The sequence below is a fragment of the Elaeis guineensis genome, chromosome 5, assembly GCF_000442705.2.
Source record: "Elaeis guineensis isolate ETL-2024a chromosome 5, EG11, whole genome shotgun sequence".
NCBI classification, from domain to species: domain Eukaryota; kingdom Viridiplantae; phylum Streptophyta; class Magnoliopsida; order Arecales; family Arecaceae; genus Elaeis; species Elaeis guineensis.
In genome coordinates, this window is record NC_025997.2 from 16,797,421 (window position 1) to 16,824,193 (window position 26,773).

At 33.8% G+C, this 26,773-nt stretch overlaps 1 pseudogene; it reads left to right on the forward strand.

Annotated features, from left to right (window-relative positions):
• Positions 1 to 9,028: 9,028 nt before the first annotated feature.
• On the forward strand, positions 9,029 to 17,715 carry LOC114914232 (lon protease homolog, mitochondrial-like; annotated as a pseudogene).
• Positions 17,716 to 26,773: the final 9,058 nt, after the last annotated feature.

Here is a 26,773-nt window from a genome sequence, read left to right on the forward strand (position 1 = left end):
CACAAAGCATGGTACGGGCCATTTCTTCTAAGGTTCTATTTTTCCTTTCAACTATCCCATTCTGTTGGGGTGTCCTAGGAGCAGAGAAGTTATGGCCAATTCCCTTTTCATCACAAAAATTTTTCAAAGTCATGATTTTCAAATTCTGTTCCATGATCACTTCTAATATTTTGAATTGAAAACCCTTTTTCATTAATGACTTTTCGATGAAATTTAGTAAAAATTTGAAAAGTTTCATTTTTGTGAGCTAAAAAGAAACCCAAGTAAAACGAGAGTAATCATCTATTATTACAAATCCATATCGTTTTCCTCCTAGACTAGTGATTTTAGTTGGTCCAAATAAATCCATATGTAAGAGATCTAAAGGTCTAGAAGTTGAAATAGTATTTTTGGATTTAAATGATACTCTAGTTTGTTTACCTAATTGGCATGCATCACAAATTCTATCCTTTTCAAAATTCAATTTTGGCAAACCGAGAACTAAATCCTTTTTGATTAATTTTGAAAAGAGAATGCATGCTGATATGTGCAAGTCTACGATGCCACAGCCAACTAGTCTCATTTATTTTAGCATTTAAGGAAACTAGGCATTGCATGTCTAATTTAGTTAAATCATTCAAGTCTACCATATAAACATTGCATGCCTATGTCCTATAAATTTAATGCCATCGTTAATAGGACTCGTCACAATGCATACAGATGATTCAAAACTTACTTTATACCCTTTATCACAGAATTGACTAATGCTAAGTAAGTTATGCTTTAAACCTTTAACAAGTAAAACATTCTCAATGTATTTGGAGGGAGTGATACCAATGTTACCTATCCCGATGATCTTTCCTTTGCCATTATCTCCAAAGGTGACCATCCCTCCATCCTTAGCATCAAGCGTGATGAATTGTGATTCATCACCAGTCATGTGTCTCGAGCATCCGCTGTCAAGATACCATTTCCTGTTTCCTTCTTGGGATGCTAGACACACCTGCAAGCACAGATCAAGTTTCTGTCTTAGGTACCCAAGCTTTCTTGGGTCCTTTCGGGTTAGTCAGAATGGTTCCTTTTGGAACCCATATTTTCTTTGTGTTTGCATATTTGTTAATAAGACATGTGTATGATTTATGTCCTATTCTTCCACATTTAAAACAAGTAATATTTGTAGGCTTTTTGCTTGGAATAATTTGCATAAATATCTTTCAAAAATTTTTGTTTCTTCAGGGGTTTATAACCAAGTCCAGCCTTATCATATATAGCTTTCTGATTATCAAGGATCATATTTAGCTTGTTTGAACTTAAGGTGAACTTATCTACTATAGATTTCAGCCTGTTAATTTCATCCTTAAAGTTTTGATTTTCTTGAATCAATGTGAATTTTTCAATTGAAAGAATTTCAGCTTGTTTCACTAAGGACTGATTTTCCAATTTCAGCTCTTTGTTTTTCTTCCCTAGTTTCTTTAATTCATCAATTGAATCATAGAATGCTTCATGCAATTCTTCAAAAGTAAATTCACTAGTGGATTCAGAAGTTACCTCATTTTCATGTGCCATCAGGCACAGATTGGCTTGTTCGGTTGAGGTTTCCTCGTCGGAGCTTGAGTCATCACTCGCACTCCAGGTCGCCATCATTGCCTTCTTTTTGAATTTCTTTGGACCTTTCTTCAATTGAGGACATTCGGATCTGAAATGTCCTGGCTTCTTGCACTCGTAGCATATAGAGGTTTGATCTTTCTCCTTTTCTATGCTTTGATCCCTTTTTGTAAATTTCTTTCTCATCCCCTATTTCCTTTTTCTTAGAAACTTCTTGAATTTCCGGGTGATGAGAGCCATCTCCTCATCCTGATCTTCATCTTCAGAGTCATCTGTTTCATAATCAGGTGAAGTTGTGGATTTGAGGGCAATGATTCTTTTCTTTTTGATTTCATCCTCTTGATGTTGCATCATGCTAAGTTCATGAGTCATCAAGGATCCAAGAAGCTCTTCTAGAGGTAGAGTGTTCAAGTCCTTTGCTTCTTGGATGGCAGTCACCTTGGCTTCCCAAGTTCTTGGCAGTGACCTGAGAATCTTCCTTACAAGTTCACTGTTAGTATAAGATTTGCCAAGACTCTTTAAACCATTGATTATATCAGTAAAACGAGTAAACATAGCAGTTATGGACTCATCATGCTCTATTTTGAACAATTCATATTTATGTACAAGCATGTTTATTTTAGACTCTTTTACTTGATTTGTTCCCTCATGGGTGACTTCTAACCTATTCCATATTTCTTTAGCAGATGCACAAGTAGAAATGCGATTAAATTCACTAGCATCTAGTGCACAATAAAGAACATTCATAGCTTTGGCATTTAATTGTGCCAATTTCTTGTCAACCTCATCCCATTCTTTCTCGGGTTTGGTTGACTCCTCACCATCTATAATCTTGGTGGGTGTGTGAGGACCATTCACTATGATACTCCACATATCATAGTCGAGTGCTTGTATGAAAATCTTCATCCGAGCTTTCCAATAGGTGTAATTAGACCCATTGAAAAGTGGAGGTCGGTTTGTTGATTGCCCCTCAGCTAGAGAAGTTCCAACATGGGTTGCCATAGATCTTTGGCTCTTTGATTGTTAGATCAAAGAAGGGCTAGAGCACTGGCTCTGATACCACTTGTTGCCCAGCTATGCAACCCAAGAGGGGGGGTGAATTGGGTTTCTAAAAATTTTAAGCCCAATAAATAACTAATGAAGAACAAAACAATGGCTTTAAATCAATATTAATTACCTAAAGTAGTATTGCAAGGATATAATAAAGAAATAAGATAAAGCGATAAAGCACACCACAAACACAAGGATTTATAGTGGTTCGGTGCTAACCTTGCACCTACATCCACTCCCCAAGATCCCACTTGGAAATTTTAATCCACTATCCTTTGTATTCAACCCGAATACAAAACGTCGGAAACTCCGACACTAGCTATCCCAAGCTAGAATACAAGACGTCGAAAACTCCGACCCTAGCTATCCCAAGCTAGAACACTTATTTTTCGGGTACAAGCAAACCCAAAACACTCCGATTTCAGGTTCGGATCAACCTTTCCTTGTTTTGGAAATCCTCCAAAAACAAGAGCAAAAACTCACAAAGAATAAGAATATTTAGAGCACAGATGAATACAATAACAGCTCCTTAAATGAGCAAATATAACAATAAAAGCTTTACTCAAATGAAGAACCCCTTTTTCAGATTTTCTCAAGATGAATGAACGGTTGAACGCTTGAGAAGAGGTTGATTGTTGATTGAAGATCTCTTGAAAGCTTTGAACAATCTCTAGATCAAGGTTGAAAACAATCGACTTGAAAGATTCTCTCTTTGAACGCTCTTGCTTTTCTTTTTCACAAACTCTCTTGAATATTGTGGATCCTCTCTCTTCTTCTTGAATATTTCGTTGATCTCAGATTTCGGATCCTCTCTTCTCTTTTGATCTCACGTTTGATCTCCCGATTTCCACACTTTTTCTTTGCAATTTGATCTGCTATTTAATCTGCAATTTCCTTTCACCATTTGAAGCATTTTATGGCATTAGTAGCAAGAGAAAATAATTTAGGCAGATAAAGAGCCGTTAGAAGATTTTTAGGAAGCATAAATGGTAATTAAAACGGGCAAAAAAATAGCCGTTGCTGACATGTCCCGTCGCAGGGGTCGACTCATGAGTCGACTCATGCTTCAGGGGTCGACTCATGAGTCGACCTCTGTTGCAAAAACCAGAGAATGCTTTTCTGGAATTTCTTGGCTCAAATTAGCAGGGGTCGACTCATGAGTCGACTCACAGGTCGTGCCAAGCCAGAAAACTAGCGTGCCAAGGAGAATTTTTGCGTGCCAATCAGCTCACAGTGCCATGAGTTGACTCATGAGTCGACTCATGCACTTCAAACCTTCATAACTTCAAAAATATAAGTCCAAACACAATAAAATTTTCACCAATAGATTTCAAATCATTTGTTCTACCAAATGGTACTATCAAATCAGAATTTTAGTGAAATTACGATTTTGCCCTTGAAGAGCATAAGGACTTTTTCATTTTAAAATATTGTATCCCTTCAATCTGTTTTGTAATCATCAAAATCAATCTAGGAGCAACAATAAAATATTATATAATATCATCATCGTATTGTTATATTATATAATATGTTAGTACATTATAGAGTAAGAGGATCTGAATCCATCTAGATGAAATAGATAAAGATTAAATTAAAATTTTTTACGTCTATATCCTTCTAAACATTTCAATTTACATGAATACCCTTATGAAATTGCTATTTATATATATACCCTTATAATTTTTTTTTTATATATCTACTCATAAGGATATTTTAGTCATTTAAATTATAAATTATTAATTTTTTAACAGCAATAAGTGATGTGGGTACATATGCAAAAAAAAATATACAGACAAAATAAGTATTTTATGAGAATATACATACAAATATCAATTTTAAAAGAATGTTCATATAAATTTAATATTTAAGAGGGTACACATGTAAAAAAATTATTATTATATTAAAAGAAGTAATATATCATCCATCTCACAAAGCTTTAGACATACCATAAGTTACCCATATAAGACTTTAAAAATCATCAACGACGGTTGTTCAAATGGATTCTTTATTTTTTATCTTATCGACAAAATATTTATTTCTAATAAATAATGGCAAAACTATTTAACTCATTCATGTGTCATGGATATTTTTTTTGCAAATTCAAAATGAGTAGATCTGAAAGAAAAAATTTATTTTTTCATGATAGTTTGAGATGGCATGACTATACTTTTATCATTTCAATATTATGATTTTTTTATTTTCACCACTTATAAATCTTAGCTATTTTATCTCATAGTGGTTTTTTATTTTTATTTTGTCTTTTTTTTGAAAATGCAAGGAGCATGAGAGTGTGTTGCCATTATCTCATTAAGGATATTAAATGGCAAATAAAAATGAATAAAAAGTTTTATATCCTATGTATCCTAAGAAATTCTTAAATAAAAACTATATACAATAAATAAATACATGTACACAATATTTGTTTATTTCAATCGCCTTTTCATTAAATGGCATATGTCACATCGATCTAATTGTTCTACTTCTAGCTATCTCCTTTGTGCCTCAAATCATGTACAGACAAAACTTGATTCAATATATTTTAATTTTAATCACGAATTAAATTGATCAAAAACCTGTCCATCCAAAACTAGCTTGATAAAAAAAATATTTTTTAAAAAATAACTCTTCTCATTTACTTGGAAAACAATGTTATGGTGTGTAAAAGTGGAAATAAACAATATAATTATCTTTTGCTTTTGACAATAGCAATATTTGATGGTCATTGTTTTATCTTCAAATATTTACTCATCATGCTGTTTAAGTGGACAAATTACAATCAATTCTATTATATAGCATTTTAACAAAATGTCTGTTATCTATGCATACCAGAATGATGAAAGTCTGATTTTCAAGTAATTAAATGTGAGAAAAGCAGACTATCCCCTATTATATTTTGGTAATATTTCTTTATATATTAGATTACATGTGCACCTAACAACATGATAGACCTTGCAATGTTTAGATGGCTCTAATGGATATTTTTAATAAAAAACTTCCTTCTAATCTAAAAAAATGGCATATTGCACTTAGTATTATTTGCATACTACATTGGGTTTGCATCATCTTTTTCTTCCCTTTTTCTCCATGTTGAGCAAAGATAAGATGTCATAGTCATCATGCATATTTAATAATACCAAGTAGTTTAAGGTGACAAGATGATGAGCTCAAAATTTATTTTTCAATTAATGAAGTTGTACACAACATGGAATAGCTGCTGTAATGATTTCAAAGGCCTCTTAAACAATGTATATAAATAAGGTGATTTTACATAATGACTTTCAAACTTATTTATCTAATCTAATATCATGTATTAAAATAGAGACTTCTCTATTGAGAAGGGCTTCTCTATTGAGAAGCCTCCGTTTTACACATGGCCATCTTAATATATATTTTCTTTGACATATGGTCCTTTTCTCGGAGGCCGAAAGAGGAAAGATATGATCGAAGTGGAGAATCAAACTCTCCGACCTCGAAGTCGTCCCTCATAGCCCGTTCTCATCCACAATCTCGAATCTCTCCAGCAGTGGCAGCAGCATAGAAGGATGACTCGAAGTCGTTCCTCATAGTCCCATTCTCACAATATTGAACCTCTCCAGCAGCAACGACGACACAAGAGGAGGAGGAGGGGGGAGCAGGGGGCAAGAGCAGCGGTCAGAGTCGCATGAGATGGGACGATCGAAAATGAGAGCAGCGAGGTCGATGATGAAGCTAGCATATAATCAATTTAAAGCCACTAAAGGCCAGTGGAGACCCGATCTATAAGAAATTCTCCACCCCTATCTAAAAAAAAAAGAAAAATAACACTACCCGAAAGTGTGAGCAAGGAGTTGCCATCCATAGCATCTCACCATACTGCACCCAAGGCGTTTTCTTTGGATCCCTAGGAACAGAGCATGAAAAGGGGAGAAAACCCAATAGAGAGAATAGAGAGAGAGAGGGAGGGAGGGAGCTCAAAAGGCCCAATGAAGGGCAGTTGGGTTTCTTTCTTCCATTCCGATGAAATGGTTCTAGTGGACAAGGAAAGGAGAAAAAGAACAAAGGAAAAAACCCCACACTCAAGCCTCAGGGAAGACAAGAGAGAACTTTAGATTGGGTTGGGTTTGTTTGGTTTCTTTTTCTTCTCTTCTTTTTCTCTGCTTTTCTACTCTCCTTTGAAAAAGGAGACTTGGGTGCAATTTCATGTCTCCTTTCCATGTGACATATTTGCTGTCCGAGGCTATAAGTTATATTTATCTTGGATTGCCGAGCATTAAATGCCTACACATGGTGGAAGGAGGGTGACAAGGAGCTATGGGATTTTAACTTATTGAATTCTAACTAAGGGCTTAATTGCTCTTGGGACTTTTGATTTGCTTAATTAGGATTTATATATTGGCTATTAACAAGCAGGAAAAAAAATGGAAGCTGTCAAATTGGATTCATGATAGGAACCTCATGATTCGAATTAAAGTCTTTTTTTACTAATGCTTTGGATTCGAATGAGCCAAATTGATAGCTTGAATGAATCATGTATCAAATAAAAATTAGGGTGTCACTCAACTGATTTTTGGACTTATGACTCAACTGAGTCATGAAAAGTTTGGCAAGGCTCAAATGAGATTAGCTTCTCTTTTTTTCAATGTGACCAAAGCCCACTTTATTTTTTGAGGTGCTAATTTTAATTTTTGACTCTATTTAATCGAGTCATGGTAGCTTGGTTATATCATGAGTTAAATCTTGCATTATATAAGTGCTTCCTCTATTTTTTTAATTCAGGAGTCCCAATCGGGTAGAGGCTCAGAGCAGCCCAGCAGGGAAGTTTAGACAATGACTTAGATTTTATGTGATTCTTATATGCAAGAGTTTGAAAAAATATAATATAAATATGATGGATTCATCTTCATAAATTATTTGAAATTTTGTATATTGATATATTTTCTATCCATTTTGAGTAAACAGACAAAATTATGGAATCAGGATCATCAAATTTTTACAAGATTTATCCGATAGCTTATAATGCATGATATGCACATAAAATTAATTTTTTTAATTTTTTAATTATTTTAATATATACATAATATATGTAATAAAATAGATAAATAATAAAAAAAATCTCATCCCATGCGTCACATGGGTTCTAAGCTAGTTATCCTATTATAAAGAGCCATTATATAGTGAAATTATAATAAATTAATATTCATTTTTTAGTACTTTAACAAAATACTATATTAGAAAATATTTTTTTCATTTTGAAGCAGGGCAAATATTAGTGTTATTTATATTATTATTAATTATTTTCATTACATGGTTAAGAATGGCAGATACAGTAGCCATAGCATATGCTGAAACAAATCCATTAGGCTAAATTTTGCAGATAATATTATCTTTATAAAAACAAATGCTGAAAGAAAGTTTATTTTATGAAAAAAGAAAATCCCACTTAGGAAAAAAATATTTTACAGACGAATGCATTTTATCAAAGAAAATCTATTCTTTTCCTTGTTCCGAGAAAAAGGCATTATTTTCTAAGCAATGTAAGTATTAATTTGGAGAGACTTTGTATTTTAAAAATATTGACAATGATCAAAGACCTGCTTGTTTCAATCTAGTTATAATGAAGCTAGATTAGTCGATATTTTTTTTTTGAGCTGAGCTCCACTCCATGGAATCCAAACCCATGTCAAAATCTATTTTTGCTTAATTGAACTCTATCCGGTTCAATATCATTTCCCAAATTTGACAAAATCCTATCGAGTTGATTTTTTTTTTTTTTGATACAACCAGGGTCATACTAGTCTAGTGCGAATGCTGTCCAAAAGATCAAAATATAAAATATCATGCAATGCTTTTGGACAGTCGTCATCCAGACGTCAGGTCTGATCTCCAGTATGATCAACCACGAATGAAGTAATCCAGTCCATAGTGCTGTTCACCTCTCGAAAGATATGTCGAATACTTATCACGTCGCAGTAGAATGACTGAGGGGCTCTCAAATATCATGGAGCAATGGATGAATATCGAGATGCCTCACCTCATCACGAATCCAACCAATGACTGTAGTAGAGTCATCTCTATGAAGATCCTTTCAGTTCACAGCTCATGACGTATGCAGATAATATCAGTTCAGACGGTATGGGCTTTGCATCGAAGATTGATGAGTTGAATAGGGATGAAGCCCCAACAACCAGCAGACTAGTATCCGGCCACGGATAACGTAATCCATACTACTTATGTCATCTTTTACGTTGCCATCAAAGTTGGTTTTGGCAAATTCTAAAAGTGTGGATTTTCAAAAAATCAGGAGAACTCATCGGATCACTGCATGAGCAGCAAAAAAATTTCAAAAACTCGTGATGATAAGAAACTGACCAGCAGCGTCAGAATAGCTAGTCTTTCATAAAATAGTAGGCTCTCTCCGATATCCAATACATAAATATTAGATATCATCGTGATGTCGAAAGACCGAATTATTTTTGGACAGCCAAATCTGATATATACGCCATCCTACCATTCCGGAGCTGTCCCTCGGATGTTTTAGAGAGCAGAGTAAATAAATAAACCGGAAGAAACCCTCGGAAAACTAGCAAAAGATTCGATCTTTGATCGCTTTTCAGCAAGGAAGGGAGGTGAAGTTCCCCTTATCCGGTTTCTGGGCTCGATAAGGTAAGGAGTCCCGTTTTCAATAGAAGGGCCTTCTTTTGCTCGGAGTCCGGCGACGGTGGGAGCCTGCCGGGGAATGGGAGGGTGGCAGGCGAAGTTGAGATCGCCGAGGGAGGTGGAGCTGAGGAAGCTGAGTCGAAGTCGTCGTCAGCTATCGTTTTCGGAGAATATATATCAGCACTTACATCTGTTGGAAACTTGAGAGGAACCTTGCTAGGTTAGTTAACAACTTTACGTCTTATTCTTCTTATTATTCTTTGTGTTTCTTTGATTATTATTACCTCCCAATTGATTTCTCGGGTTTTTTTCCCTTCCATTTCTGCCATGACTCATGTGTTTCTGCATCAAACGTCAGCAACTGGATGAAACCTGGGTATGCATTTTTTTGATCATGCTGTCATAGATAGACTTGCTGAAACTTTTTCGATTAAGATGATGGATATAGATTTTATCTCTTTATTTGGTTTTCAACTATATCTTCTCTCCCAGCCTTTTAATTTTTGACCGGATACTTCCTTGAAAGGAAATGTGTTACTATACTAGAATCTCAGAGATTATATGGTTGCCATGTTGTATCACCTGTGAGCTAGAATTCTGAAAGAAGCAAATTTAGGTGAACCACATGTCCGCAAGTACTTGATTGCATGTGGTTAGTTTTTTTTTTTTTTCCTAACCCCTCAAGAATTCATCCTATGATGCGTGCACAAAAACCGTACCTTTTGGCAGTGTGAAGAGATAAAATTTAGCTGTACATGTTTTGTGTGCTTGACTGATGGCATACTACGACTAATCAACAGTATTTAGTTGGCTGATTCTTGGTTCTTAGTTCTACTAACCATATATGATGTAGCTTAACAAGTTCATTATTCTATTTGCAGTTAAAACTATATGTCTATCTGCGCCTCCCGCAGTTTGTAAAACTAGCATTGGTCATTCAATTGCACAAGAATTGAATCGAAGGTTCTATAGATTTTCTGCAGGAGGCTTGGATGACATAGCTGAAGTTAAGGTACAACAAGTGTTTTGATGTCTATGACTCAGAATCGATATTGGCACTCTATCTTATGAACAGTGTGCAGTTTTGTTTGACTGAAACTCATTCATGTTGTTCACAAATTTTGTCCAGGGTCATAGACACACCTATGTTGGTCCCATGCCAGGAAAGAAGATGCAGTGCCTGAAAAGTCTGGGAACAACTAATCCTCTAGTTCTCATAAATGAGATCGACAAGGCATTGATGTGTTTGCATGACAAGTTGCAATTTAATGATGATTTTGACGTATTAATTTTTTTTTGCACTAGTTAGAATTTACTAGATTAATCTTCTTCCTTTTCTTGTGAATCATGATAACATTTTGATTACACTTTTTCGGGTAATTTATTGTTCAACAGTTGGGGAAAATGCTGGTGATTCAGAAAGTGCTTTGTTAGAGCTTCTTGACCCTGAGCAAAATGCAAACTTTATTGATCATTAACTTGACGTTCCCATTGACCGATCCAAGGTGAGTCACTGATGCTCTGAATAATTATTAGACTTCATTAATTTTAAATTTTCATGTTTATTGAGTTCAGATATTAATTATACATTGAACACCTAATTCATGTTAATTTATTACCTGTGGGTGGGGTGCAGAAAGCTGTTACATGAGCTTGTGATTTATTTGAAGACAGACTCTGGCAAATGATGCATGGTTGGGGGAACAAATATAATTATGCATCTTATGAATGCATGCTTGAACACTACGGCCCATTTAATGCTTGCATAAATCTTCTTAAAGTTGACCATGTAATTGATGGGAGGCACAAGATATGGTATCACAAAAATGATGGCATATTTTTCAAACTAGCTAGTTAATTAGTATCTATGTTTAATATATCTGCAAAACATGCCATTGTCAAAAAGAGTAAAAGAGGTAGAGCAGGCTGACTAGATGCCAACAATGTGATCAAGATAAATTTAGGAAATCATAATATAATCAACTCTTCCTCATGAGCACAGTTCCTTTACCATGATTATTTGGGACATATTTTCCAGTGGTCCATTCCTGTTGATCAAGATAGTGTTAGTCACGTCCTATATTGCACACAAGTACCGCTTTAAAGGGATCTAGTACTCCTAAAGAGCGTCCTTTAAAATTTAGATTGATACCTGTTTCTGGGTGGTCTCCAATCTCCTGAAATGTCTCATATTTCTTATCCGGTATGTTGTAAGAGAACGTGTCTGTTTGTCTGATCGATTACATCAATTACAGTATAAGACAAATAAAACTTTGGATCATCAAAGCTGAAAATATTGTAGTACTCCTGGTTACATGAATTTATGTCCTGTTGCATTTTCATCTAAGTGTAATATTTGATTTGGTTGATTTTTAGCTCTATAAGGTTTCAGATAGTGTGGGACAGAACCATCCCTTCTTTCCATGGTCGACTCTTGGGATGGGCCCTCTCCTGGCATTTGGGATGGTGGAATGCCCTGCCATCCCACTGGTATTTAAAACCTTGTCCATATATGCTGACCCCATTTTCATGGTAAAAGGCTAACTGAATGATTGGGTCATAGTACTAGCAATCTTGTCTCTTTACTTGAGCAGTTCTTTAAATTCTAATTATTTCCCACTTATTTAGGCTTCCTGATTATTGATTCATAAATTTATAAAGATTATTAGCTAATTGCTCAAAAGAACTGGAGAATAAAAACATAAAAAGTACTTTGCAGCTTTCATGCATACATTATTTTATCCATAGTTCTTTTGTATGTCTTGGGTGAGGGGTGGCCAACGGTCTAAATGACAAGCTGTGCTCAGGCTCGCTTTGGAAAAGGCCCAGTTCAAGTTAGGTTTGAAGCTAAATGAACCAAGCTTGACCAAGCAATCTAGGCTCGAAATTAGTTTCCAGCAGAGCCAAAATTAGACCAAATCCGATCAAGCTTGGCTTGATTAGGCTAAAAAATATTTGTTATATGCATAAGTTTAGAATTTAGATAATGGCTATTGTATCAATCTAATGGTCCACAATATTAGGACATTTCCATCTTGAATGTTTATTTCATGTTTGAATCTATTAAATATCAATTCGGATTTGAACCAAACTTGAAATCTTGATTGAGCCAAGCTAAAATCAAGCTTTAGTTCTAGCTTGAACTGATCTTGGTTCGAGCTTGAATTGATTTCTTGCTCAATTTAGGATTTTCAAGCTGATCAAGTAAGCAAGCTCAGTTCAAATAAAGCTTGAATCAAGCTTGAAATGGTGGCAACAAATCAAGACTCAACTTTGAAGCTCGAAATTAATTTCAAACCAAGCTTGATCAGACTCAGGCTCGATCAGCTCAATTACACCCTTACTTGGGGTTAGGCAGCATTCGTACTTGGTCTTAGGAAATATTTAATTGCAGAAGATTTTACAATTGGTTGGTCCATTTGGTAGCATGATTTGCCTACAGTTTTAACTTGGTTGTGTTAAATGACACGCTTCATAGGCTACTCCAAAGATTGTTATTCATGAGCTAAAATAACCTTACAAAAGGTAGAAATTACGACTCTGATTCAACATTAAATTGTTAGCTTGTGCCATCTTGAGATCATGCTGGAAGGCTTAAGTCTTTGCCTTGTTCACCATTTGTCTTTATATATTCCTGTTCATAGGGTCAGCAACATTCTGAACAGATGTGATTCCGCTTATTATTATGTTTTGCATTGTAACAAAGTGGGCTGAACACTTCTTCATTGTAAGAAAGATTGGGATTTGAATCGTTCAGCATGCATGTGCTTTTCTGGATTAACCTGATGTAACTTCGATCATCAGTTAAAGTCTATATGTAGTAATAGTGAACCTGAAGTGATGAGTCTGGTGATGATTGTCTCATGCTACTGATAGAATGTTTACAGATATATTTAGCTGTGTAAACATGACCTATGCATATTGGTTTACACTCTTTAAAGAGCTAACACTTCTAATACAAATGTATTTAGGTCAAAGTGACTGATGCAACTCCTCTTGCTCTGATAGAAAATTATTGCCAAGGGGCAATAGTTTGGAATCTTCAAAAGTGAATTGAGAAAATATAATGCAAGCTTTGTGACACCAGTTGTTAGAACTTCAGAAAGAAGTATCAATTTTTTAAATCTAAATATTTGTTTCTATATCATATATTTTTCAATATAGTTGTTGTGCTACCAAATCCTAACCATTAGTGTCAAGCATTTCATTACCTCTGATGACTGGCCACTAAGCTATCTGGTATGCTTTCTTCAGAATTATACTAGTAATGTCTTTGAACTTTTTAAATGGTATATATGCGAAGATGCATCATCAAAAAGAAGATGCACATTACTAGGTGTTTTTTAATAAAAATTTTAGATATAGTTTAGATACATCCATGAACACAACAATCTAGTTATGCTGTTTTGACCTAAGTGTCTTAACCAGTTGTTCCTATCAAATACAAACCCAATTGCCTTGATGTTTTCTAACTATTTGTAATATGAAATATTTTGGTCTTTTTATGGTGAATGAATTGTACCAATGTGCACTAGAGAGAAGACTGAAATGTTGATGTATATGTAAATCTTCTGCTTATGCAGGACATTTGGGTGTGTGGCTCATCTGACAAATAGGTAGACTTGTCAGATAGAATTATGGGAAGGATTGAAGCAACAATTAGAAAGATTAAATTATTGTCCCGGTATTTTTGGCTTTCTATAGAACATTGAAAATTCGTCTAAGAATAGCTCCGCGGACTGGAATACTTAGAGGAGCTCCCATGTCAATCACTTCCACTCCTCTCATCAGCCCATCCATAGCACTTGTAGCTATAGCTCTAACTCGATTGTTTCTTAATAATTGTTGGACCTTATAAGTCACATCAATTTGCTGGCTGACAATATCTCAACCCTTAACTAGCAAAGCATTATAAATATTAGGCATCTTCCTCGGGGAAAAACAACATCCAATACTGGGCCAATAATTTGAGCGATATGTTCTAGGTTTTTTTTCAGATGTGGAAACCACAGAACTAGAAGGACTATGATCGATTCTCATAATTATAATAAAGTAAAATTATCATGGTCCTGATCTGAGATCATAAGTCAGAGGTCATGGTGACCGCTGCATATCTATGGAGAACTCTCCTCACAAGCATGCAAGACATCTCATCATGATATCATAAAGCAATAGCGAAATAAAATTTAAATAAATAATTAATATTTAACTTTATTTTAAATAACTAAATCAAATATCTTACAAAATAAAATTTCATGATCTTGCATCAAATTTCAATAAATCTTAATAAAAAATAAAATATTAAAGTCCTCCTCTAGTTAGCTCTCTCATATTGAATCCTCGAGTTAAGCTAGTCCTTTGAGTCTGTAAAAATAAAAATATAGGATAATGAGCTAGACAGTCTAATAAGTAATGATTATGTTAACTAGATAATTCATGTGATAGTATATATTGCAAATATCAAAATACAATTTATCATTAATCAATGCACAATGTAATCAAATTTATTTTCAAAACATGAATTCAGTAATAGCAGTATCTTTCAAATATTCATATACATAATCATATATTTAATTTCTAAATCAATCGTATTCAAAAATCGATTCAAAATAAATTTCACTTAACTCATCAGTTTTTAATTATGACCACGCTTATATCCTATGGCCAGGCCAAAATACCACACTTATACCTTATGGCCGGGCTGAAATACCACAGAAATATGTTGATTTTTTTATTGAAATAGTGCTATGTCAAATCAAAAATAAACATCTGATAGCAAGTTGATTGGTTAATTCAATAAGAAAAAAATGAAAGTTAGTACTCAATTTAGTTGGTACCATCTAACCAAATCTGATTCAATTGTTTCCTCATCAAATTACTGCCTCAACTGGTGCATCCTTTTTGTATGGTTGTATTCAATTGAAGTTTATTTGTCATAGGTTTTACACTCATTTGAGAGATGTTGGAAGTTTGCATTTTTGTCATCAAAAACTTTTTCTATGGAAGCCCACCCTTTGAACAGTGATTGATCTGAAGGTTTTCTGGCCACTATGTGTGTGGTAGCACTAGTTTCATAAGCATAAATGCATTTCCATTACTCTTATTTATGACATCTCCATCGTTCCTGTTTTTTAGATCCTTGATGTATATTAGATATTTAGATTTACATTTTCCTCCTATCAATGGAAAACATAATGTGGTTTAAGAAAACCTTGAATGTTTTTCCTGTATATGACTGATATTAATCTTATGCTTTAATTTCTAGTAGATAGCTCTACATCTTATCTGTCAAAGGGTGTTGAATGAGCCATATGCAGCAATCAGCTTTCAGCAAGGTGCCAAACTGCTCAGGGAGAAATTTACTGAAGAGCCTATCCAAATTTCAGGTGATGATTATGTGGAGAAGAAACTAGAGGATGGGAACTCTGACGAAAGTCATGAAATGGCTACAAACTGCCTTAACAAAATGGCTACAAAATGCCTTAACGAAATGGCTACATGAACAACCTGATGGAACTGAGAAGAATCAGAAGCTACTTCTCATGAGCATCCTGTTGAACCTTTGGAGGAGTCTGACAAAGTGCAGCCAGTTCTGTCATCATCAAATGATTTTGCAACAGCAGACCAACCCATTGATTCACAGGTATTCTGACAAGCTAAGGGACTAGAACATGCATTTTAATGTAATGTAAGAACTAGTTTACTGTTGACACTTACTAGTGATTTTCCATCAAAAGGAAAAAAGAAGGATACTTACTAGTGATTTTTCTTACAAATTTTATGTATAAACTAGTATCAAAATATTTTTTTTTTTACATTAGCAGAAGGCAAGTCAATGGTAGGAATTAGTTTAATGTAATATATGCTTTATATTTGTAGATTTGTATGTTTAATGTATCTGTTTATGCACTGTATGCTCTGTGTCATGTATAGATTGATTTCTTTATTTACACATTGACAACGAAATAAATGGTGTAAAGGATGTGAAAGTTGATAATGTAATTGAAAAGGCCATAGTTGACATTGCAAACCTGGCTCATTTTGTAGGGAAACCAGTATTCCATGCCAAATATATACATGATCATCCTTCTATAAGGTTTCTCATGGGTCTTGATTGGACTGCAAGGGGTAGTTCGACATTGTATATTGAGACCACCCAAGTGGAGCACAGAGAAGGAAAGGGTGCACTTCTATTGGCGGGTTTGCCTGGAGATGTCACGGAGAGTGCCTAAATAGTTCATACTGTAGCCAGAGCAATATTGCTCCAGTAACAACCGGACAGACCATTTTTTGCAACTCCAAGCTCCGTTTGCATGTGCCTGGAGGTGCTACTCCTAAGGATGGACCAAGTGCAGTGATAACATGATGCTGTCCCTTGCCATGAGAAAGCATGCTCAAAAAGACCTTGCCAGGACCAGTGAAGTAACATTGATAGGATACTTTCTACCTCTGACATAATATTTGTTCATTATTATGACCACAATATTCCGAAATTAATAGTTTGTTTTCATGATTATTTTAAGAGCTTCCTATTTCATATTCTTCTTCTGGTTTCTAACCACAGGATGTTCCACAGACTCTCTGTCCTTAAATTCATTGCATCTCTCTTTGATCTGTGTGCTTTATGATTTACCGTCAACTGAATCTAGAAGTTTTTCTATAGACATACTTTTGATCAATTTTTGTTGTTATAGCTGAATTTTTTAGTTTAAACTGCAAAGCATGACATTTTTACTAAATTATCAAACTTTCTGTAGTTAATGTAAATCACTCCAAAGTGTTATTTAAAAGACCAGTAATCACCATATTCAGTATTATTGCTGGTCTGCAGCTTGAGTTTTGTTCTGTTAGTTTGTACAAGATTTATTCCCACTAAACAGGTCAAAGGGAAGATGATTGCTGCAAGAAGTAAGGTGAAGACTGTCATATTCCCATCAGCTAACAGGAGATTTTGAGGAGCTTGCTGCCTATGTGAAGTCAGGCCTCGAAGTCCACTTTGTAGATTATTACAACCAAATACTTGATCTGGCTTTTGGAAGCGACTCTAAACCACAAATCTCTCTGATTCACCAGCATTGGGTTGTCACACATCATAGTTTTATTGATGACAGAAATTCTGTGGGGATTCTTCATGATGCAGCCACCATAGACTAATCTCAAAGAGAGCTAGATTTTTATGTAGATCATAAGCAATTCATCAAACAAGCTTCTCATAGAATTTACTATTTTGAATGCTTGCAAGCTATGTGCTGATGCATGAAGATTATTTATTAATTATGTCTTACATCCTTTATAAAAAAACCATGGAGCTGGCTGCATCAATGGTGATCATGTTTGGAGGTGGTCAGGGTTCAAAATATGAGCTCATTATTTTTACATGCATCTTCATCATTACTCAATGTAAAATACTCTCAAATGTAAACTTTTTATTCATTCAGATTTATGATAATAGCTGATTATTATTTTGATCATATTTACTCAATTATTGTCAACTGTCAACTTGTGTTTTTCTCCTTTGATGGACGCTGGAAAAAATTGAATTGTCTAGCTGTGGTACCCCAAACCAGATCCAATAGTCACACAGATCTTAAAGCATTATAAAAAAAATATAGACTTTGAAGCCAGCACATGCTCTGCACATGCTAGGCTGTGGGTGGTGAGCGTGGAACCAGAAGAACTCATGAAGAAGTTCTTCTCCCAATCCAATCTAAATACCACTTAAAAATCTGATTGAAATCAAATTGAAACTCTCCCTTTTGAGATCTATTAAGGATCCCAACCCCTTGTTTCATCATCACCGAAAAATCATCAAAGATCATTGTTCTTTTTCTCTGATTTTGCCCCATTCACCGTTGGAATAATCTCATTTTAGCCACCAAAAATCAGATTAAATCTGTCCAAAAATTAAGTAAATATCTTCCATAATCTTCTTTTAATCTTTATGGGTTTTAATCTTGAATTTTTGTCAAATTTTTCCGTCAAAATCTCTTGATAATTTCTGTTTTCTCGAATCCCTTATTTTTGTCTTTTCTTCTTGATTGTCGTCACCGGTGGCCGTCGTCGGCCATCGGATCAGGCTACTCGGCATCATCGGGGATTACCCATCGGTCAGATTGGTGGTCGATTGGGGGGAGGCCCCTTACTTCAGGAACAAGGGGGAGGAAGACCTCCCCTGTTCCGTGAAGAAAGAAAAGGAAAAAAAGAGGATGCGCGGGTCTTTTGTTTCCCATGAAGAAAAAAGAAAGAAAGAAAGATTTTTAAGGGGTAGAATGTAATACCTAAAAAAATTTAAAAAAAAAAAAGAAAAAAAGAAAGGAAGAAAGAGAAAAAGGAAAAGAAAAGAAAGAGAAGAAGAAAAGAAAAAAAAATAAATAAAAAAATAATAATATAAATAAAAAAAATATGAGAGAGAGTTTCTCTCTTTTCTCTCTCTCTTTTCAATCTGAATCTTACTTTCTCTCTCTACTTTCTCTAAAATTTTCTTTCTCTAAATTGTTTCTCTCTCTCAAAGTTATCTTTCTAAGATCAGCATAGTGAAAGACTTTTTTTGATGATTTTGATCGAGCTTAGTGAAAAATTTGATCTTAAGAAAAATTTTGATTTATGATTTGTTTAGATCTAATTTTGAATTAAAATTAATATAAAAATATAATTTTGAATAATAGGCATTGAAGAATCTCTTAAAAGTTAATCGATCTGTTCGTTCAGTGATCTGTGAAAGGTAAATAATGAATCATCTTCTCGAGATATTTTATATTTATTTTAAAAATAAATAATTATTTTTTAAAATTATGCATAATTTATGAAATTATGTTTTGAACGAAAAGTGATTCTGAAATACTATGGATTATTGATTATGCATATGTTTAGTAAAAAATTATTTTATATTATAATATAAAAGTATTTTGATCAGATTTATGCTCTCAGCCTAACTATGTTTCAGTGGGCCCCATTAATAGGGATCATATGTTGGTATTTAGTAGATCCTGTCAGTGGAGGTTGTGTGCTGGTATTTAGTGGATCTTGTCAGTGGAAGTTATGTACTGGTATTCAGTGGACCCCGTCAATGGGGGTTAAACATTGATCATAGTCGAGACTGTTGAGTTATGAGTATTTTGATTCGAATCGAATTTATGATTATATTATATATAAATATTTAAAAAAATTAGATTTACATTGAATTAGCATGAAATGTATTTTTATGTTTATTTACAACATTGTTCTTGAAAATTATATAATATCTGAAATGTTTAGTTGAGATATTTGTTACTTACTAGGCTGTCTAGCTCATTAACTTTCTTTTTATTTTTCAGATTCAGATAGTTAATTGCGAGTGTGGGTAATAATATTGGGACAAAACTTTTAAAGGCAAGATTTAGCATTGTCAACTTCATTGAAATTAGATCTATTATTTTATTTTTAGTAAAATTTTATTGGATGTAAGATATTTGATTTAATTATTTAAATTAAAATTGAATAATAATTATTTGATTTTATTCTGCTGTGATGCATTGATATCATGATGAGATACCTTGTATGCTTGTGAAGAAAGTTTTTCATAAGTATGCGGCGGTTGCCACGATCTTGGACTCACGATCTCGGATCGGGAGCGTGACAATTAATATGATATTAGAGCATAAGTGGATAAACTATATGACACATAGAATCAGACAAGAGTGTAGGCGGGTAGATACTAGGGACATTGGGATAATAACTTATACTGATCATGATATAATTTAAAAACTTAAATTGACACAAGTATACTAGTGGATTGAATCAAAGTAAGCAATGGAAGCATAGTGGTCTGAATTATTTTTAAACTGATCAAAACAGTAATTTGATTTGATAGATATTATGATGAAAAATTTAATTTTGAAATTAGAGGATGACATGATTTAATGTAAAAGTAATATGAATTTTCGAAGACTTCAGCAGAAAAAAATTTTGAGGACGAAATTTTTTTTTAGTGGGGAAGAATGTGATACCCCAAATCAGATCCAATAGTCGCACAATCTTAAAGCATTACAAAAAAAAGACTTTGAAGCCAGCATGTGCTAGGCTGTGGGTGGTGAGTGTGGAATCAAAAGAACTTATGAAGGAGTTCTTCTCCCAATCCAATCCAAATACCACCTAAAAATCTGATTGAAATCGAATTGAAACTCTCCCTTTTGAGATTTATTTAAGGACCCCAACTCCTTGATTTATCATTATTGAAAAATCACCAAAGAATGCTGTTCTTTTTCTCCTGATTTTGCCCTGTTCATCGATAGAATAATCTCATTTTAGCCATCGGAAATCGGATCAAATCCATCCAAAAACTAGGTAAATATCTTCCATAATCTTCTTTCAATCTTTATGGATTTTAATCTTGAATTTTTGCCCAATTTTTCCATCAAAATCCCTTGATAATTTTTGTTTTTCTGAATCCCCTGTTTTTGTCTTTTGTTCTTGATTGCCGTCATCGATGGCCATCGCCAGCCATCAGACCAGGCCACTCGACGTCGTCGGGGATTACCCCACCGGTCGGATTGGTAGTTGGCTGGGGGGGGGTCCCTTACTTCGGGAACAAGGGGGAGGAAGACCTCCCCTATTCCATGAAGAAAGAAAAGGAAAAGAAAAGGATGCACGGGTCCTCTGTTTCCCGTGAAGAAGAAAAAAAAAAGGAAGAAAGAGAAAAAAGAAAAAAAATAAATAAATAAAAAAATATGAGAGAGAGTTTCTCTCTCTCCCTTCAATCTGAACTTTACTTTCTCTCTCTATTTTTTTTTCTAAAATTTTTTCTCTCTAAATTGTTTTTCTCTCTTGATGGATTTCTTTCTCTCAAAGTTATCTTTCTAAGATTAGCATAGTGAAAGACTTCTTTTGATGATTTTGATCGAGCTTAGTGAAGGATTCGATCTTAAGAGGAGTTTTGATTTGAAATTTGTTTAGATCTAATTTTGAATTAAAATTAATGTAAAAATATAATTTTGAATAATAGGCACTGAAGAATCTCTTAAAGATTAATCGATCTGTTCGTTCAGTGATCTGTGAAAGGTAAGTAATGAATCATCTTCTCGAGATATTTCATATTTATTCTGAAAATAAATAATTATTCTTTAAAATTTACATGATTTATGAAATTGTATTTTGAACGAAAAGTGATTCTGAAATACTATGGATTATTGATTATGCATATATTTAGTGAAAAATTATAATATATTACGATACAAAAGTATTTTGATCAGATTTATGCTCTCAGCCTAACTATGTTTCAGTGAGCCCTGCCAATGGAGATCATACGTTGGTATTTAGTGGATCCTACTAGTGGGAGTTGTGCGCTGGTATTTAGTGGACCCTGCTAGTGGGGGTTGTGTGTTGGTATTCAGTGAACCCTGTCAGTGTAGGGGTTATATGCTGGTATTCAGTGGATCCCACCAATGGGGGTTAAACGTTGGTCATAGTCGAGGCTGTTGAGTTATGAGTGTTTTGATTCGAATCGAATTTATGATTATATTGTATATAAATATTTAAAAAGATTGGATTTACATTGAATTAGCATAAAATATATTTTTATATTTATTTACAGTATTGTTTTTGAAAATTATATAATATCTGAAATATCTAGTTAAGATATTTGTTACTTACTGGGCTGTTTAGCTCATTACCTTTCTTTTTATATTTCATATTCAGATAATTTATTATAAGCGTGGATATAATGTTGGGATAGAGCTTTTATAGGCAAGATTTAGCATTATCAACTTCATTGAAATTAGATCTATTATTTTATTTTTAGTAAAACCTTATTGGATGTAAGATATTTGATTTAATTATTTGAATTAAAATTGAATAATAATTATTTGATTTTATTCTGCTGTGATGCATTGATATCGTGATGAAATGCCTTGCATGCTTGTGGAGAGAATTCTTCATAAGTATATGACAGTTGTCACGATCTTGATCTCACAATCTCGGATCGGAGGCATAATACTAGCTTTGCATTTTAACAGTCGTTTCATTCCATTTAGGGCATTTGTGTTATAAATACTAAAATTTGTACAGATTGTTTCATTTTTATTTGTTTGATCTATTTCCTTGATGTTAGCAATATACATCAGTCAAAAAGGACCATTTTCTTGACTTTTTTCATCATGCGGGAGCTGGAATTAATTCCTATTCACTTACTTTTATCTATAGGGGGTGGGAAAAAAGCGTCATACATAGCATATCTTTCTTTTATCAAGAATTCTACCAGTTTGCATGCTTCCACAAAATAAATTAAATTTAAATTTTTTGATTTTCCATTTTTGAAAACCAGCATCGGGAATGCTGTTCGTGTCCCAACACTGGAAAGCACCACCATACCATTTGACGGTATTCTAGGGTGGATGGCTAGAAGATATCTTTGTTGAATTAGTGAATGATTCTTCAATTGCGTTTCCTTAAGGTTATAACAAAATTAAACCGATTGATCATAACACTATAGCAAGGGGTGTTCTACAACTAGTCTTAAATTGATTATTCAATGCGATGACAAAGAATGCAATCTAGCTGCTGGACATCTTTAGCCTTAAATAATGTCGTTAATTTTTACCATAATACAAGCCATTCTTCCAATGTGATTCATATTCTCCTATCACATTGCATGTTAAAAATATCACAAAATACCTACCAAAAATTCATGGATAAGATATTTTGCTGACTTTGCCGGTCAGCGTTCCACAAAGATGAAAGGCTATTGGAGTTGGAGTTACTTTTCAGACTCAAAGTGCCAAAAGCCTCAAAAATGGCCATTACCATCACTATCGTTATTCCAGTCTCACCGAAGACTTGCTGAGCTCTTTACTCATAAAGTTTCTTCATCACTTAAAAGTGGTGCTTGTGATGGGGCCTCCATCAGATAAAAGCTATGGAAAGGGATTGTGGCCTCAACCACATCCATCTTCTTGACTTTGGTTTTGACAACCATTCAGGTCCATGTGGGAATTAGAATACAATTCTGCCATCATGGAATCCATTTTGAGGGGGAAAAAAAAATATTCCACCACTTATATTAGCAGTGGAAAAGCCCAGGAGTTGGGATGGTAGGTCCAGACACACGCCCTCAGACTTTCAGCTCTACAATGGCTCTTGAGAAGGACTTCACATTCATCGTGTCAACCATTCTCCACTTCACTTCCACTATGGCCAATTTGAGTTGGGATGCAGTTCACTCCCAACTCTCCTGTGCCACTATCTACAATTTCCTAGTAGTCAAGCCATATTGGTTTGGCATGGCAGGACCTTCCAGCAGAAGTCCACCGTGCTGCCACTAGTGACTAATATGGGTCCAACGTCATTCCAGGCCAACTTCCCACAGTGACCATGCTCTTGGAAGGTCCAAAAAAACATTATTGTTAACATTATTATTTTATAATGTTTGACCTATACTGCCACGCACAATGTATAAAGGAAAGCTTGATGGCCATGATTTTGCTTGCAAGCAATATAAAGCAAAAGGTTTGGATGAATTTAATGACCTCTCTTTTTAGGTAATAAAAGATTTTTTTTTTAAAAAATCTTTGCATCTAAAAATTTACGAAAACTGTGTATTATTTTATTTAGAGATTTGTATTGAAATGTCGAATAAAATATTTTGCTAGATGTGTATCATCTGACTATATACTGTATACTAGTGGAATAAAAATAATATGGGCAGCACTATATAATATCATATGGGGCATACTTCATAATTTGGCATATTTCTTTAATATTAATTTTAAAAAATAAGTCTAAAAGTCAATGACTTTTTCTATTGATGGAGTTATTAGTTTCGTAATTAAGATATTCTCTTTTTCCTTCATTTTCAATATATACTTTTTAGTGATACATACTATATGACCATATGATACAAACTAAATATATAGCCAAATAATACATACTGTAAGCTTTTTTGATATATATACAGCAATGACCCAATACACATATACAATTAAATTTATATATAGTTTATCGAATTTAGTATTCATCAGTATACAGTATATGACTACTTGATACATACTTAGCAAAATATTCATTCGCCATCCGATACACACCTCTAAATAAAGCGATATACACCTTTTAAAACATAGTACTCATCAGTATACAGTACATAAGTAAATGATATACACTAGACAGCTTACTGATACATACTGTAGATTTTTTGATACATATCCAGCAACAATCTAATATACATATGCAAATCAATTAATATATAATTTATCAAACTTAGTATCCACAAATATATAGCATATAGTCAGTTGATATGCACATAGTAAAATATTCATCCGATGTCTCAATATATATCTCTAGACAAAATGATACATAATTTTTATAAAGTTTTAAATACAAAGATCTTAAGAAAAAGAGAGATTTGGAAGAAGAGAAAAAAACTTGAAGAAGACCTCATGAATAAAAGAGCACTACAATAGAAAAGGATATTTGCGATGCAAACAAAGCATCGCAAATAATAAATTTTCATCATAAATAATTATTTATGATAAAATTTTCATCGCTAATAATTCATCGTTAAAAATGAGATCGCAGATAATATTTTATGATGAAAAAATAATTTTATCACTAATAATTATTTTTTTATGGTGAAATTTTTTCATCGCAAATAGATGAATTTGCAACAAAAATATTTCATCGTAAATAATTTTTAAAAAAATTTAAATTTAAAAAAAATAAATTATTTACGATGAAAGATTTTCATCATAAATAAGTTTATTTACGATGGATGTTCCATCGTAAATAATTCTATCACTAATTAAAATATAATATTTTTTTAAAAAATAATTTATAAATATATATTTTTAATTTATATTTTTAATATTTAATATTTATAATTTATAAAATTAAAATAAAAATTCACACAATAAACTCATAAATAAATTTGATCATTTTATTATATTTAAATATAATTATAAAAAAATAAATTTAATAATTACAAGAGGTCCAAAATAAAAATAAAAAAATACAGAAATAAGTCACTAGCCATCAAGCATCAGCATCTGGAGAAGAAGAACGGATGGAGTACGATGGATCGGCTTGCTGCTGCCTCATCGGCTTGCTGCTGTCTCATCAGCTCCATCATCTGCTCCATCTGCATCATCCGTTCCATCATCTACGTCTGAAATGATTGATAGGAGTCAAGACATGCAGTCAACTTATTAGCTCGCTGTCGATCCTCAGCAGTCCACTGTCGATCCTCAATAGTCTGTCTCTGTGTCTCCACTAGCCAGACATCGTAGGCAGCATGGACGTCTGCCCTGGACAAGCATGAGGATAGGGGAGTTTTGATCCCATACCCTAGTCCTCTAATATAATAAGATTTCGTACCAAGCACCTGATCACAGATCTCGTCATTTATGAGTGCGATCGAGCTCTCAAGGGTAGACTGGGATTCTATCATACGATCCTGAAAATTAAAGTTATAGCTATTCTAAGTTTGTATTGAAAATCAAAATATCAATGAAAAAATAATTGAAAAAACTTACATAAAGCTCTTGGCTCCATTCTATCCACTCCCCTGACCATCGCTGGTGGATCCACCGGTAGATCTTAATCCTATCAGGAAGCTCGTCACTCTATACATCTCTCTGTAATTTGAGAATAATTAATAAAAAAAAATTTAAATAGTTAAAAAAATTAAAATATGCTAAATAGAAATTACTTACCACCTACTTTATATGACGAGCGAACGGTCTTGAACCCCCAAAGTGCGAGACGGTCTGTCTCGTCTGATTCGCAGTATTTCAAAAACATCAATTCTGTATAGTTAATAGTCAAATTAGTAAGTAACTAACTAAATTTAAGAATAAATAATTCAATTATTAAATTCTAAAAAAAAATTTGGATGGTTAACCTGATATGTCGGATCCTCGTATTTGTGGCATATGACAGCCCAGTCCTTGATACTGATGCTATCATATGGCCGCTGTTGCGCTGCCTCTACCTCCTGATCCTCTACTACAGTATACCAGTGGCGATGAATATGATGTCGATAATCTTTGAAATGCGAGTATAGATGGTCATCCATAGCTCGTCACACGTAATCATGTTCAAAATCAACAATATCAAATACAGCCTACCAATAACAAATATTATAAAAATACAATACTAATTAAATATCTTATTAAATATTATGTTATCTATAATTGGCTATAGAAGATCTCTTTCTGAGCCGGTGTAATGTGACATCAATCGGAGAGCATCATAGGGGCATAGCTGTGGCATATGATGTCTAGCTCAGTCCGTCTTCGCTCGCACCATCCCCTAATGGGCATCGTGAAGCCAGGTGAAATCTCGATATGGATACGCTATCTCTCATGCTCGCATCTCCAACTCTCCAGGATGAGATTCTTCAACGGACCTCACCCTCGTCTCACCATCTGCACCGAATGGCCTAAAACAATAATGAATAAATTATTAGTATGATAGCTGTCTATAAACCTAATAGATACAATTAAAATCAAATTTTATTATATAAAAAATATTAAAATAT